Source organism: Dendrobates tinctorius, unplaced genomic scaffold (assembly GCF_039654945.1).
Source record: "Dendrobates tinctorius isolate UK_male_01 unplaced genomic scaffold, ASM3965494v1 ptg000332l, whole genome shotgun sequence".
In the NCBI taxonomy this organism is placed as follows: Eukaryota; Metazoa; Chordata; class Amphibia; order Anura; family Dendrobatidae; genus Dendrobates; species Dendrobates tinctorius.
This window is the reverse complement of record NW_027361998.1, coordinates 16730958-16746650: the sequence shown is the minus strand read 5'-3', so window position 1 is coordinate 16746650 and position 15693 is coordinate 16730958. Positions and strand designations below refer to the sequence as shown.

General features: G+C 49.5%; 1 non-coding gene across 1 annotated transcript; it reads left to right on the top strand.

Moving 5' to 3' along the window:
* The first annotated feature begins 552 nt into the window (after nt 1-552).
* TRNAV-CAC (transfer RNA valine (anticodon CAC)) lies at nt 553-625 on the top strand. Its single transcript has one exon. It is a non-coding gene; the product is annotated as a tRNA-Val (tRNA).
* The last annotated feature ends 15068 nt before the right edge of the window (nt 626-15693 follow it).

Genomic DNA, 15693 nt, shown 5'->3' with positions numbered 1-15693 from the left:
GTGCTTTTTCTTTTTGGCTTTTGGACAAAGGCATGAGAATGTTTTGTGGAGCATGGTTTTGTTTCCCTGTTTGTTCTTTTTCTCCAATAGCCTGACATATGAAAGGTTCCTGTTTTGCAAAATGCACTTTGTCCTGTCTTCAGACATAGAGGTAGACCTCTTGACTTTGGTTGGCTGTTTTTTTCTTTTTCAAGTTCATTTCAGCATGTTTAAACATCTTTACCTTTGCATGGAGTTTCTGAAGTGTAGTGGTTGTCACGTTCACCTCACATGCGAACGAACCCCAGTTCGAAACTGGATAGAAGCATGACATTAGGCGTTGATATTAAAGCTTTTGACATTGAGTCTTTGTTCTCGATGGCTCGTCATGACCACAGTAAACTTCTGCAGCCGGTTTCTGTAGTGTAGTGGTTATCACGTTCGCCTAACACGTGAAAGCTCCACAGTTCGAAACTGGGCAGAAACACGCTGTTAACCTTTGGTATCCAAGCTTTTGACTTTCAGTTCTTGATCTCGATTGCTTGTTGTCACCACAGTAAGCACTTGCATCCGGTTTCTGTAGTGTAGAGGTTATCACGTTCGCCTCACACGTGAAAGGTCCCTAGTTCGAAACTGGGCAGAAACACAGCTTTTTCTCTTGGAAAATGATCTTTTTGACTTTCAGTGCTTGTTCTTTATTGCTTGCCATGACCACAGCATTTTTTGCTTGTTTGAATCGGTTGGTTTCTGTAGTGTAGCGGTTATCACGTTCACTTAACTCGCGAAAGGTCCTCAGTTTGAAACTGGGCAGAAACACAGCGTTCCTCTTGCAAACTAGCGCTTTTGACAATGAGTGCTTGATCTTTAATGCTTGCCATGACCACAGTAAATGCTCTTGTCTGGTTACTGTAGTGTAGTGATTGTCCTGTTTGCCATCCTCCTGAAAGTTCCCTGTTTTGATCCCGGGCAGAAACATGTGGCTTTTCTTTATTTTGATCACAAACGTATATTGTTGGCTTAATTAGCCTTAGTTAGCATATTCTATTGCTGGTTTAATGAGCATTACTTTTACCAATGTGATTATTTCTACCCGTTTTTGCTTTTGGCAAGCATGTGTGTTTTTGACAGTGTCTAAGTGTTCCTAATTCAAGTAACACCTGATAGGATCAAGGTGCGAAAGCAGGCATCTAGGTGCTTTTTCTTTTTGGCTTTTGGACAAAGGCATGAGAATGTTTTGTGGAGCATGGTTTTGTTTCCCTGTTTGTGCTTTTTCTCCAATAGCCTGACAAATGAAAGGTTCCTGTGTTGCAAAATGCACTTTGTCCTGTCTTCAGACATAGAGGAAGACCTCTTGACTTTGGCTGGCTGTTTTTTTCTTTTTCAAGTTCATTTCAGCATGTTTAAACATCTTTAGCTTTGCATGGAGTTTCTGAAGTGTAGTGGTTGTCACGTTCACCTCACATGCGAGCGGTCCCCAGTTAGAAACAGGATAGAAGCATGACATTAGGTGTTGATATTAAAGCTTTTGACGTTGAGTCTTTGTTCTCGATGGCTCATCATGACCACAGTAACCTTCCGCAGCCGGTTTCTGTAGTGTAGTGGTTATCACGTTTGCCAAACACGTGAAAGGTCCCCAGTTCGAAACTGGGCAGAAACACGCTGATAGGATGGTTTCACATTTACGTTTTTTTTCGCGGTATTTTTGCGCTAAATAGCGCATGCGTTTTTTTTCTCCTATACTTTGCATGGGATGCGCTTATGTGCGCATACACATGCGTTTGTACGCTTTTTACCGCGCATGCGTTTTTTTGCGGTATGCGCTCAGGTGCACAAAATGCAACCTGTTGCATTTTTTGAGCGTCCGACTTGCCTCAAAACAATGCATGCACGCGCAATGCATTTTTTTACAGCAAGACACCCATTATAAGTCTATGGTGAGCATATGTGCGCATTGGCATGCTTATGTATGCGTTTTTTTGCACATGCGTTTTTTTTTTACCATTAGTTTAGACAATGGAATTTAGGGGTTTGGGTTAGAGTTAGGGTTAGTTAAGGGGGTTTAGGGTTAGGGTTAGGGTTAGGGTCAGGGTCAGGGTTAGGATCAGGGTATGGTTTGGTTAAGGGTTAGGGTTAGGGTCAGGGTTAGGGTTAGGATCAGGGTATGGTTTGGTTAAGGGTTAGGGTTAGGGTTAGGGTCAGGGCTAGGGTCAGGGTCAGGGTTAGGGTTAGGATCAGGGTATGGTTTTGTTAAGGGTTAGGGTTAGGGTCAGGGTCAGGGTTAGGGTTAGGGTCAGGGTTAAGGTTAGGGTCAGGGTTAGGGTTAGGGTTAGGGTCAGGGTTAGGGTTAGGGTTAGGGTCAGGGTCAGGGTTAGGGTTAGGATCAGGGTATGGTTTGGTTAAGGGTTAGGGTTAGGGTCAGGGTTAGGGTTAGGGTTAGGATCAGGGTATGGTTTGGTTAAGAGTTAGGGTTAGGGTTAGGGTCAGGGTTAGGGTTAGGGTTAGGGTTAGGGTCAGGGTTAGGGTCAGGGTTAGGGTTAGGGTTAGGGTTAGGGTCAGGGTCAGGGTTAGGGTTAGGGTTAGGGTCAGGGTTAGGGTTAGTAAAGTCATGGTTTGGGTTAGTGTGAGGGGCCACCTAATGTTGGAAAAAAACGCAAACGCGGTAAAAACGCACTAAAAACGCATACAAACGCATAAAAACGCTGCATTTTTTTCATGCATGCTCATAAAAATGCTTGAAAAAAACGCAGCATCTGTATGCTTTTTTATGCGTTTTTTAAATGCGTTTTTTTGCGGGAAAAACGCGCTGCAAAAAAAAGCAAGTGTGAAACTAGCCTTACCCTTTGGTATCCAAGCTATTGACTTTCAGTTCTTGATCTCGATTGCTTGTTGTCACCACAGTAAGCGCTTGCATCCGGTTTCTGTAGTGTAGCGGTTATCACGTTCGCCTCACACGTGACAGGTCCTCAGTTCGAAACTGGGCAGAAACACAGCTTTTCTCTTGGAAAACGATCTTTTTGACTTTCAGTGCTTGTTCTTTATTGCTTGCCATGACCACAGCATTTTTTGTTTTTTTTTGAATCGGTTGGTTTCTGTAGTGTAGCGGTTATCACTTTCTCTTTACACGCGAAAGGTCCTCAGTTCGAAACTGGGCAGCAGGGCAGCCATCAGGGCATTACTGCCCTTACTACTGTATGGGGCCCCATGAACAGTAGCAAAAGGAGGGGCCCGGAAGCGCTGGCAGGCCGGGCCCTCCTCTCTTGATACTGCTGTTTGGGCTACAGGTGCAATAGGTCATGGCCGCTGCAAGCCAGATACCTAACAACACCGCGGTGATTTAAAGATACACCTACAGTGTTGTTAGTGAATGCGGCGGCCAGAATTCAGTGCTGTACCTTTAAAGCAGCAGCAGGACCAAGTGCATCATGGTCCTGATGCAGGTCATGTGACACACTGCGCGCTCTTCTTCATTCTCCAGCAGAGCAGCAACATGTCATGTTTCTGGGAGACAGAAGATGCTGAAATCGGCAGAGGCAGAGGAGGCGGGCAGTGTGCCAGGACTTGCAGGAAGTTGCAGAGGGGACTGAGGTGAGGAGATGGCAATCTGCTGAGGAGATGGGAGGTTGCTGAGGTGAGGAGATGGGAGGCTGCTGAGGTGAGGAGATGGAGGCTGCTGAGGTGTGGAGATGGGAGGCTGCTGAGGTGTGGAGATGGGAGGCTGCTGAGGTGTAATCATAGATGTAATCATAGATGTAATCATAGATGTAATCATAGAATCGTAGAGTTGGAAGGGACCTCCTGGGCCATCTGGTCCAACCCCCTGCTCAAAGCAGGATTCGCTAAATCATCCCAGTTAGATGTCTGTCCAGCCTCTGTTTGAAGACTTCCATTGAAGGAGAACTCACCACTTCTCGTGGCAGCCTGTTCCACTCATTGATCACTCTAACTGTCAAAAAGTTTTTTCTAATATCTAATCTGTGTCTCCTCCCATTCAGCTTCATCCCATTGCTTCTAGTCTTTCCTTGTGCAAATGAGAATAAAGTTGATCCTTCTACAATGTGACAGCCCTTTAGATATTTGTAGACAGCTATTAAGTCTCCTCTCAGTCTTCTCTTTTGCAAACTAAACATTCCCAAATCCTGCAACCTTTCCTCATAAGACAGGGTTTGCAGACCGGTCACCATTCTGGTCGCTCTTTTCTGAACTTGCTCCAGTTTGTTGATGTCTTTTTTAAAATGTGGTGCCCAAAATTGGACACAATATTCCAGATGAGGTCTGACCAAAGAGGAGTAGAGGGAAATAATTACTTCACGTGATCTAGACTGTATGCTTCTGTACATCCTAGAATTGCATTTGCCTTTTTTGCTGCTGCATCACACTGTTGACTCATATTCAGTCTGTGATCTATTAGTATACCCAAGTCTTTTTCACATGTGCTGTCACTTAGCCCTATTCCTCCCATTCTATATATGCTTTTTTCATTTTTATTGCCCAGATGTAGTACTTTGCATTTCTCCCTGTTAAAAACCATTCTGTTAGTTGCTGCCCACTACTCCAGTTTATTTAAATCTTTTTGAATCCTCTCTCTCTCTCTTCTCTAGTATTAGCTATCCCTCCTAGCTTTGTGTCATCAGCAAATTTAATCAGTTTACCCTCAATTCCTTCATCTAAATCGTTGATAAAGATGTTGAACAATACAGGGCCCAGGACAGAGCCCTGTGGTACCCCACTTGAGACATTCTTCCAACTGGATGTGCAGCCATTTACGACCACTCTTTGGGTCCAATCACTAAGCCAGTTATGAATCCACCTAACAGTTGCCTTGTCCATTCCATACTTAGTCATTTTTTCAATAAGGATTGTATGAGAGACTTTGTCAAATGCTTTGCTGAAGTCAAGATATACTATATCTACAGCATTTCCTTGATCCACCCAATCAGTAATACCATCACAGAAGGAAATTAAATTAGTCTGACATGACTTATTAGTTACAAACCCATGCTGACTCTGTTTAATCACTTCATTCTTATCCAGGTATTGACATACATGTTGTTTAATAATTTGTTCAAAGATCTTTCCTGGTATAGAAGTCAGACTCACCGGCCTATAGTTGCCTGGGTCCACCTTCTTACCCTTTTTGAAGATAGGAACAACATTTGCTCTTCTCCAGTCTTCTGGCACTTCTCCTGTTCTCCAAGAATTTTCAAAGATTATGGAGAGGGGTTCAAAAATTTCTTCTGCTATCTCCTTCAGTACTCTGGGGTGTAATTCATCTGGACCTGGAGACTTGAATACATTTAGGTTAGCTAAGTGTTTCCTCACTATCTTTCTGTTTATAGATATCCTGGATTCTTCTATTCCCTTAATAGGACAGTGAATAACAGTTGATGTTACATTTCCTTTCTGAGAGAAAACAGATGCAAAATAGGAATTTAAAAGTTCAGCCTTCTCAACAACCTGTCTTACCATTTCATCATTTTCATCCTGTAAAAATCCTATAGCATCTTTGACTTTTCTTTTACTTTTGACATATCCCCAAAATCCTTTATTATTGCTTTTGACATCTCTTGCAAGCCTCAATTCATTTTCAGCTTTAGATAATCTGATTTGTGCCTTGCAGGTTCTGCAGACAGCATTATATTCTTCTTTAGATATGCCTCCTTCTTTCCATTTTATAAACATTTTTTGCTTCCTTTTTAGCATGTGCTTAAGTTCTGTGTTCATCCATCCTGGTTTCCTTAAATGCTTCCTATTCTTCCCTCTTTTCGGAATTGTTAACAACTGTGCTTTGAGAATTTCATTTTTCAAGATTTCCCATCCTTCCTGGACATTTTTGTCTTTAAGGATATCCAGCCATTGGATCCCTCCAATTCTCTTTCTGAATCCCTTAAAATCTGCCTTTCTGAAATCTAACCTTGACGTCTGAGTCTTCACAGGTCTTCCGCCTCTAGTTATCCAAAATTCTAAAATAGCATGGTCGCTACCTCCTAGGGTCCCAGCCACTTTTACCTCCTCAACCATTTCCTCCCTGTTTATAAGGATTAGATCCAAGGTAGCAGTTCCCCTTGTTTTCTCCTTTACCTTTTGGAAGATAAAGTTGTCAGCAAGAGAGGATAAGAATTTCCTTGACCTGTTAGTTTTGCCTGAGAGAGATTCCCAACAAATGTCTGGATAGTTGAAATCTCCCATGATAACTATGTCATATTTTTTGGAGAACTTGGCCATTTGATGCATAAAGAGTTCATCCATATCTTCAGCTTGCACAGGCGGCCTGTAGTAAATGCCTACAATGGTGTCCTTTCCATTGTTCTGTCCTTGTATTCTTACCCAAACAGTTTCCACAGAACTCCCAGTCTCTGAAGCTTCAATCTCTGTACAGATATACCCATTTCTAACATACAATGCGACACCCCCTCCTCGTTTATCAAGTCTGTTTCTTGCAAATAAGTTGTATCCTTCTAGTCTTGTATTCCAATCATGTGTATTGTCCCACCAAGTTTCAGTGATTCCAATGACATCATATTTCTTTTCCTGTGTTAGTAGTTCCAATTCTCCTTGTTTGTTGCCCATGCTTTGTGCATTAGTATAGAAACATTTTAGTTTGTGATTGGTTTCTCTTTCTCCAATATTTTTTTTAATTAGATTCTTTCGTCTTTGTTCTTCCTTTCCACTTCTAATAGCAGAGTTCTCAGTAGCATTTGTCAGGTGTATGGCTTTTTCTGGTCTTTTGCTTCCCTTCCCATGTTGTTCTAGTTTAAAGCTCTCCTTACAAGTGTAGCAAGGCGACTTCCAAATACCTGCTTTCCAATCTTCGTTAGGTGCACCCCATCTCTAGCAAGTAGTCCATCGTATAAGTAGTTCACTCCGTGATCCAGAAATCCAAATCGTTGCTGACGGCACCATCGACGTAGCCAGTTGTTCACCTGCAGAATCTTATTCCACCTCCTTGTTCCATGGCCATCCACTGGGAGGATGGAAGAGAAGACCACCTGCGCTCCCAGTTCTTTCACTTTCTTGCCTAAGTCTTTAAAGTCTCTGCAGATGGTTTCCAGGTCGTTTCTTGCGGTGTGGAGATGGGAGGCTGCTGAGGTGTGGATATGGGAGGCTGCTGAGGTGAGGAGATGGGAGGCTGCTGAGGTGAGGAGATGGGAGGCTGCTGAGGTGAGGAGATGGGAGGCTGCTGAGGTGTGGAGATGGGAGGCTGCTGAGGTGTGGAGATGGGAGGCTGCTGAGGAGAGGAGATGGGAGGCTGCTGAGGAGAGGAGATGGGAGGCTGCTGAGGTGTGGAGATGGGAGGCTGCTGAGGTGTGGAGATGGGAGGCTGCTGAGGTGTGGAGATGGGAGGCTGCTGAGGAGAGGAGATGGGAGGCTACTGAGGTGAGGAGATGGAGGCTGGTGAGGAGATGGGAGGCTGCTGAGGAGATGGGAGGCTGCTGAGGTGAGGAGATGGGAGGCTGCTGAGGTGTGGAGATGGGAGGCTGCTGAGGTGTGGAGATGGGAGGCTGCTGAGGAGAAGAGATGGGAGGCTACTGAGGTGAGGAGATGGAGGCTGGTGAGGAGATGGGAGGCTGCTGAGGAGATGGGAGGCTGCTGAGGAGATGGGAGGCTGCTGAGGTGAGGAGATGGGAGGCTGCTGAGGTGAGGAGATGGGAGGCTGCTGAGGAGAGGAGATGGGAGGCTGCTGAGGAGAGGAGATGGGAGGCTACTGAGGTGAGGAGATGGAGGCTGGTGAGGAGATGGGAGGCTGCTGAGGAGATGGGAGGCTGCTGAGGTGAGGAGATGGGAGGCTGCTGAGGAGAGGAGATGGGAGGCTGCTGAGGAGAGGAGATGGGAGGCTGCTGAGGAGAGGAGATGGGAGGCTGCTGAGGTGTGGAGATGGGAGGCTGCTGAGGTGTGGAGATGGGAGGCTGCTGAGGAGAGGAGATGGGAGGCTGCTGAGGTGTGGAGATGGGAGGCTGCTGAGGTGAGGAGATGGGAGGCTGCTGAGGAGATGGGAGGCTGCTGAGGTGAGGAGATGGGAGGCTGCTGACGTGTGGAGATGGGAGGCTGCTGAGGTGTGGAGATGGGAGGCTGCTGACGTGTGGAGATGGGAGGCTGCTGAGGAGAGGAGATGGGAGGCTACTGAGGTGAGGAGATGGAGGCTGGTGAGGAGATGGGAGGCTGCTGAGGAGATGGGAGGCTGCTGAGGAGATGGGAGGCTGCTGAGGTGAGGAGATGGGAGGCTGCTGAGGTGAGGAGATGGGAGGCTGCTGAGGTGTGGAGATGGGAGGCTGCTGAGGTGTGGAGATGGGAGGCTGCTGAGGAGAGGAGATGGGAAGCTGCTGAGGAGAGGAGATGGGAGGCTGCTGAAGAGATGGGAGGCTGCTGAGGTGAGGAGATGGGAGGCTGCTGAGGAGAGGAGATGGGAGGCTGCTGAGGTGTGGAGATGGGAGGCTGCTGAGGTGAGGAGATGGGAGGCTGCTGAGGAGATGGGAGGCTGCTGAGGTGAGGAGATGGGAGGCTGCTGACGTGTGGAGATGGGAGGCTGCTGAGGTGTGGAGATGGGAGGCTGCTGACGTGTGGAGATGGGAGGCTGCTGAGGAGAGGAGATGGGAGGCTACTGAGGTGAGGAGATGGAGGCTGGTGAGGAGATGGGAGGCTGCTGAGGAGATGGGAGGCTGCTGAGGAGATGGGAGGCTGCTGAGGTGAGGAGATGGGAGGCTGCTGAGGTGAGAAGATGGGAGGCTGCTGAGGAGAGGAGATGGGAGGCTACTGAGGTGAGGAGATGGAGGCTGGTGAGGAGATGGGAGGCTGTTGAGGAGATGGGAGGCTGCTGAGGAGATGGGAGGCTGCTGAGGAGATGGGAGGCTGCTGAGGTGAGGAGATGGGAGGCTGCTGAGGAGAGGAGATGGGAGGCTGCTGAGGAGAGGAGATGGGAGGCTACTGAGGTGAGGAGATGGAGGCTGGTGAGGAGATGGGAGGCTGCTGAGGAGATGGGAGGCTGCTGAGGTGAGGAGATGGGAGGCTGCTGAGGAGAGGAGATGGGAGGCTGCTGAGGAGAGGAGATGGGAGGCTGCTGAGGAGAGGAGATGGGAGGCTGCTGAGGTGTGGAGATGGGAGGCTGCTGAGGTGTGGAGATGGGAGGCTGCTGAGGAGAGGAGATGGGAGGCTGCTGAGGTGTGGAGATGGGAGGCTGCTGAGGTGAGGAGATGGGAGGCTGCTGAGGAGATGGGAGGCTGCTGAGTTGAGGAGATGGGAGGCTGCTGACGTGTGGAGATGGGAGGCTGCTGAGGTGTGGAGATGGGAGGCTGCTGACGTGTGGAGATGGGAGGCTGCTGAGGAGAGGAGATGGGAGGCTACTGAGGTGAGGAGATGGAGGCTGGTGAGGAGATGGGAGGCTGCTGAGGAGATGGGAGGCTGCTGAGGAGATGGGAGGCTGCTGAGGTGAGGAGATGGGAGGCTGCTGAGGTGAGGAGATGGGAGGCTGCTGAGGAGAGGAGATGGGAGGCTGCTGAGGAGAGGAGATGGGAGGCTGCTGAGGAGAGGAGATGGGAGGCTGCTGAGGTGTGGAGATGGGAGGCTGCTGAGGTGTGGAGATGGGAGGCTGCTGAGGAGAGGAGATGGGAGGCTGCTGAGGTGTGGAGATGGGAGGCTGCTGAGGTGAGGAGATGGGAGGCTGCTGAAGAGATGGGAGGCTGCTGAGGTGAGGAGATGGGAGGCTGCTGAGGAGAGGAGATGGGAGGCTGCTGAGGTGTGGAGATGGGAGGCTGCTGAGGTGAGGAGATGGGAGGCTGCTGAGAAGATGGGAGGCTGCTGAGGTGAGGAGATGGGAGGCTGCTGACGTGTGGAGATGGGAGGCTGCTGAGGTGTGGAGATGGGAGGCTGCTGACGTGTGGAGATGGGAGGCTGCTGAGGAGAGGAGATGGGAGGCTACTGAGGTGAGGAGATGGAGGCTGGTGAGGAGATGGGAGGCTGCTGAGGAGATGGGAGGCTGCTGAGGAGATGGGAGGCTGCTGAGGTGAGGAGATGGGAGGCTGCTGAGGTGAGGAGATGGGAGGCTGCTGAGGAGAGGAGATGGGAGGCTGCTGAGGAGAGGAGATGGGAGGCTGCTGAGGAGAGGAGATGGGAGGCTGCTGAGGTGTGGAGATGGGAGGCTGCTGAGGTGTGGAGATGGGAGGCTGCTGAGGAGAGGAGATGGGAGGATGCTGAGGTGTGGAGATGGGAGGCTGCTGAGGAGAGGAGATGGGAGGCTGCTGAGGAGAGGAGATGGGAGGCTGCTGAGGAGAGGAGATGGGAGGCTGCTGAGGAGAGGAGATTGGAGGCTGCTGAGGTGTGGAGATGGGAGGCTGCTGAGGTGTGGAGATGGGAGGCTGCTGAGGAGAGGAGATGGGAGGATGCTGAGGTGTGGAGATGGGAGGCTGCTGAGGAGAGGAGATGGGAGGCTGCTGAGGTGTGGAGATGGGAGGCTGCTGAGGTGTGGAGATGGGAGGCTGCTGAGGTGTGGAGATGGGAGGCTGCTGAGGTGTGGAGATGGGAGGCTGCTGAGGAGAGGAGATGGGAGGCTACTGAGGTGAGGAGATGGAGGCTGGTGAGGAGATGGGAGGCTGGTGAGGAGATGGGAGGCTGCTGAGGAGATGGGAGGCTGCTGAGGTGAGGAGATGGGAGGCTGCTGAGGTGTGGAGATGGGAGGCTGCTGAGGTGTGGAGATGGGAGGCTGCTGAGGAGAGGAGATGGGAGGCTACTGAGGTGAGGAGATGGAGGCTGGTGAGGAGATGGGAGGCAGCTGAGGAGATGGGAGGCTGCTGAGTAGATGGGAGGCTGCTGAGGTGAGGAGATGGGAGGCTGCTGAGGTGAGGAGATGGGAGGCTGCTGATTAGAGGAGATGGGAGGCTGCTGAGGAGAGGAGATGGGAGGCTACTGAGGTGAGGAGATGGAGGCTGGTGAGGAGATGGGAGGCTGCTGAGGAGATGGGAGGCTGCTGAGGTGAGGAGATGGGAGGCTGCTGAGGAGAGGAGATGGGAGGCTGCTGAGGAGAGGAGATGGGAGGCTGCTGAGGTGTGGAGATGGGAGGCTGCTGAGGAGAGGAGATGGGAGGATGCTGAGGTGTGGAGATGGGAGGCTGCTGAGGAGAGGAGATGGGAGGCTGCTGAGGTGTGGAGATGGGAGGCTGCTGAGGTGTGGAGATGGGAGGCTGCTGAGGAGAGGAGATGGGAGGATGCTGAGGTGTGGAGATGGGAGGCTGCTGAGGAGAGGAGATGGGAGGCTGCTGAGGTGTGGAGATGGGAGGCTGCTGAGGTGTGGAGATGGGAGGCTGCTGAGGTGTGGAGATGGGAGGCTGCTGAGGTGTGGAGATGGGAGGCTGCTGAGGAGAGGAGATGGGAGGCTACTGAGGTGAGGAGATGGAGGCTGGTGAGGAGATGGGAGGCTGGTGAGGAGATGGGAGGCTGCTGAGGAGATGGGAGGCTGCTGAGGTGAGGAGATGGGAGGCTGCTGAGGTGTGGAGATGGGAGGCTGCTGAGGTGTGGAGATGGGAGGCTGCTGAGGAGAGGAGATGGGAGGCTACTGAGGTGAGGAGATGGAGGCTGGTGAGGAGATGGGAGGCAGCTGAGGAGATGGGAGGCTGCTGAGTAGATGGGAGGCTGCTGAGGTGAGGAGATGGGAGGCTGCTGAGGTGAGGAGATGGGAGGCTGCTGATTAGAGGAGATGGGAGGCTGCTGAGGAGAGGAGATGGGAGGCTACTGAGGTGAGGAGATGGAGGCTGGTGAGGAGATGGGAGGCTGCTGAGGAGATGGGAGGCTGCTGAGGTGAGGAGATGGGAGGCTGCTGAGGAGAGGAGATGGGAGGCTGCTGAGGAGAGGAGATGGGAGGCTGCTGAGGTGTGGAGATGGGAGGCTGCTGAGGTGTGGAGATGGGAGGCTGCTGAGGAGAGGAGATGGGAGGCTGCTGAGGTGTGGAGATGGGAGGCTGCTGAGGTGAGGAGATGGGAGGCTGCTGAGGAGATGGGAGGCTGCTGAGGTGAGGAGATGGGAGGCTGCTGACGTGTGGAGATGGGAGGCTGCTGAGGTGTGGAGATGGGAGGCTGCTGACGTGTGGAGATGGGAGGCTGCTGAGGAGAGGAGATGGGAGGCTACTGAGGTGAGGAGATGGAGGCTGGTGAGGAGATGGGAGGCTGCTGAGGAGATGGGAGGCTGCTGAGGAGATGGGAGGCTGCTGAGGTGAGGAGATGGGAGGCTGCTGAGGTGAGGAGATGGGAGGCTGCTGAGGAGAGGAGATGGGAGGCTGCTGAGGAGAGGAGATGGGAGGCTGCTGAGGAGAGGAGATGGGAGGCTGCTGAGGTGTGGAGATGGGAGGCTGCTGAGGTGTGGAGATGGGAGGCTGCTGAGGAGAGGAGATGGGAGGCTGCTGAGGTGTGGAGATGGGAGGCTGCTGAGGTGAGGAGATGGGAGGCTGCTGAAGATATGGGAGGCTGCTGAGGTGAGGAGATGGGAGGCTGCTGACGTGTGGAGATGGGAGGCTGCTGACGTTTGGAGATGGGAGGCTGCTGACATGTGGAGATGGAAGGCTGCTGACATGTGGAGATTGGAGGCTGCTGAGACGACCAAAAAAATTCTAGAATTCCACTTTTTTCAATTTCAACGCACTTTGAATTTTTTTCCCATTTTCGAGTACGCTATTTGATAAAGCCAATCATGTCATTCAAAAGTACAACTCGTCCTGCAAAAAACAAGCCCTCACACGGCCATATTGATGGAAAAATAGAAAGTGGGTATATATGACTGGGAAACATCTTTATTTGGGAAACTAGCTGAAGAGCCCGGCGCTGCCCGGGCATAGTAACTAACTGTGGTTAGTTATAGCAAATTATAATTATCCGCCATCCCATAGTCCCATGCCCATATACCCATCATACATATCCTCCATCCCATAGTCCAGTACCCATATACCCATCACACATCCTCCATCCCATAGTCAACCATAGTGACATCATAATGAGGGGCGGGGCTTGATGCGCACACACTGGTTCCCCAGTATGCAAATAGGGGCATTATAACATCACAATGAGGGGCGGGGCTTGACGCGCACACACTTTTTCCTCATTATGTAGATAGGGGCAAAATTGGTGAATTGGAACGCACGGGGTTAAAATTTTGCCTCACAACATAGCCTAGGACACTCTCGGGTCCAGACGTGTGACGTGTGACATTTTGTGGCTGTAGCTGCGACAGTGCAGATGCCTATCCCGGACATACACACACACACTTTGAGCTTTCTATATTAGATTGTTCTGCGCTCGCACTGCGGTGCATGGACTGGGCGCCGATCTCCTGGCCTGCATCCTCATACATGCTGTGAGGCTGCTGAGTTCTAGTCAGGAGACCGGCGGCCCGTCCATGCACTGCGGTCCGAGCGCAGATCGATATCCACCGACAGCTTCATACATGTACAGAAAACAATACAATAATCTACAATCAGAAATACAGATTATAAAAAAAATCACAATCTGGTTTCAATTATTTTTTAAAAAAGTATGTGACTCATTTCCTTAACCCCTTACCTACAATTGACGTAATATTCCGTCCATGTGACCCTGGACCTAATTACCATGGACGGAATATTACGTCATCGCGATCAGCGGCGCCCACGTGGTGAGCGCCGCTGATCGCGGCCGAGTGTCAGCTAATTATCATAGCTGACACCCGGCACAATGTGTCAGGGGCGGTCACGGACACGATCGCGGTGTACCGGGGGTTAAAAGGAAGCATCGGCAGGGAGGGGGCTCCCTCCGTGCTTCCCTGAGCCCCCCACGGCAGCGCAATGTGCAGTGCTGCTGCGGGGGGCTCTTTCCCTGCAGGTCCCTGGATCCAATATGGCGACGGGGACCCCCGGGGGCCTGCAGGAAGCTGGCTTCCTCAGTGCCTGCAAAGCGCAGGCATGAGGAAGCCTGTGCAGTGCCTGTGACAGATCGCTGATCTGTCACAGTGATCTGACAGATCAGCGATCTGTCACAGGACAGTTATGTCCCCCCTGGGACATTGTAATAAAGTAAAAAAAAAATTAAAAAAAGTGTAAAAATAGTTAAAAAAAAATCGCTAAATAAATTAAAAAAAAAAAAAAAAATATTCCCCAAAAAATTCATTTTTTGCAAATAAAAAAACCCAAAAACAATAAAAGTACACATATTTGGTATCGCCGCGTCCGTAACGACCCGCCCTATAAAACTGTCCCAATAGTTAACCCCTTAAGTGAACCCCTTAAAAAATAAAAATAAAAAACGAAGCAAAAAATAATGATTTATTATCCTACCGCCGAACAAAAAGTGCAATAACGCGCGATCAAAAAGACGCATATAAATATCCATGGTACCGCTGAAAACGTCATCTTGTCCAGCAAAAAACAAGCCACCATACAGCATCATCAGCGAAAAAATAAAAAAGTTATAGCTCGCAGAATAAAGTGATGCAAAAATAATTATTTTTTATATAAAATTGTTTTCATTGCATAAAAGCGCCAAAACATAAAAAAAGACCTAAATGAGGTATCGCTGTAACCGTACTGACCCGAAGAATAAAACTGCCTTATAAATTTTACCGCACCCGGAACGGCATAAACGCACCACCCAAAAGAAATTCATGAAACGCTGGTTTTTGTTCATTCTGCGTCCCAAAAAACGAAATAAAAAGCGATAAAAAAATGTCACATGCCCAAACATGATACCAATAAAAGCGTTAACTCGTCCCGCAAAAAATAAGACCTCACATGACTCGGTGGGTCAAAATATGGAAAAATTATAGCTCTCAATATGTGGTGATGCAAAAACTATTTTTACAATAAAAAGAGTCTTTTAGCGTGCGACAGCTGCCAAACATAAAAACCGCCATAAATAGTAAATCAAACCCCCCATTATCACCCCCTTAGTTAGGGAAAAATAATAAAATTAAAAAAATGTATTTATTTCCATTTTCCCATTAGGGCTAGGGTTAGGGCTAGGGCTAGGGTTAGGGCTAGGGCTAGGGTTAGGGTTAGGGCTAGGGTTAGGGCTAGGGTTAGGGTTAGGGCTAGGGCTAGGGTTAGAATTGGGGGTTTCCACTATTTGCGTACATGAGGTGCTCTCCAAACGCAACATGGCGTCTGATCTCAATTCCAGCCAATTCTGCGTTGAAAAAGTCAAATGGTGCTCCTTCCCTTCCAAGCTCTGCCATGCACCCAAACAGTGTTTTACCCCCTCATATGGGGTATCAGCCTACTCAGGACAATTTGCAAAACTACTTCTGGGGTCCTATTTCTCTTGTTGCCCTTAGGAAAATAAAAATTTTGGGGCAAAAATATCATTTTTGTGGAAAAAAAATGTTTTGTTATTTTCACGCCTGGGCGTTATAAACTTCTGTGAAGCCCTTGTGGGTTCAAAGTTCTCACCACACATCTTGATAAGTTCTTTGGGGGGTCTAGTTTCAAAAATGGGGTCACTTGTGGGGGGTTTCCACTGTTTAGGTACATCAGGGGCTCTCCAAACGCGACATGGCGTCCGATCAGAATTCCAGCCAATTTGCATTGAAAAAGTCAAACGGCGCTCCTTCCCTTCTGAGCTCTGCCATGCGCCGAAACAGTGGTTCCCCCCCACATATCAGGTATCAGCGTACTCAGGACAAATTGCACAATAATTTTTGCAGTCCAATTTCTCCTGTTACCCTTGGTAAAATAAAAAAAATTGAACCTGAAGTAATTTTTTTTGTGAAAAAA